The sequence below is a fragment of the Ceratotherium simum genome, chromosome 23 (genome assembly GCF_057802395.1).
Source record: "Ceratotherium simum simum isolate JZ-2026a chromosome 23, ASM5780239v1, whole genome shotgun sequence".
Taxonomy (NCBI): domain Eukaryota; kingdom Metazoa; phylum Chordata; class Mammalia; order Perissodactyla; family Rhinocerotidae; genus Ceratotherium; species Ceratotherium simum.
In genome coordinates this window covers 40,444,841-40,445,362 of record NC_141922.1, presented here as the reverse complement: position 1 = coordinate 40,445,362, position 522 = coordinate 40,444,841, and the positions used below count along the sequence as shown (strand labels likewise).

The 522-nt window shown below is 65.3% G+C and overlaps 1 protein-coding gene across 2 annotated transcripts in view; it reads left to right on the top strand.

Moving 5' to 3' along the window:
• Positions 1-63: 63 nt before the first annotated feature.
• Positions 64-522, top strand: part of POP1 (POP1 ribonuclease P/MRP subunit) — a 35,539-nt gene continuing 35,080 nt past the window's right edge. For both annotated transcript variants that reach the window (XM_004431198.3, XM_087447600.1), the window contains exon 1: positions 64-179. The gene's annotated coding sequence lies outside the window, so the exon portion shown is untranslated. The remainder of the gene's footprint in view (positions 180-522) is intronic.

Below are 522 nucleotides of genomic sequence, written 5' to 3'. Positions count from 1 at the left end.
ACTCGGCATTCTGGGAGTTGTAGTCCCCGCGAGACTCCAGGCCACGTGGAGGCAGCGGCTGGACTGGCGCATGCGCGTTCCAGCTCGCTCGCTGCGCAAGTCGCTTTGCAGGAGGCTGTCGCAGAGCTTGTCGTTCTGAGCCTGGGAGCCCTGGCTTCGTCCCCCAGAGCTCCTGTCAGGTAGGTTATGATGGGCTGGTGTCCCCCAGGGTCCTCGAGTTTGAGGGGAATGTGTGTGGCGGCCCCCAGCCCGGCGCCCGCTCTCTGGCCCGCCTCCCCTCCCCACATTCTCTCCCTCAGACCCACTGACCGCCTCTTCCCTTGCTGCCTACGCCTGGGCCCCTCTTCCTGGCCCCGTACCTCCTTCGGCCCTGCGCTCGAGCCCGCTGCGTCTGTCATTTCCCCGCATTGTCCGGCCGGGCGGAGGCCACCCTGGGAATGGACTTGCACCCTTCTCCTGCCACCCTAAAGGAATAAGACGGGTCATTCAGGGGACCACGCTGAGATCTGGGCATTGTCCACT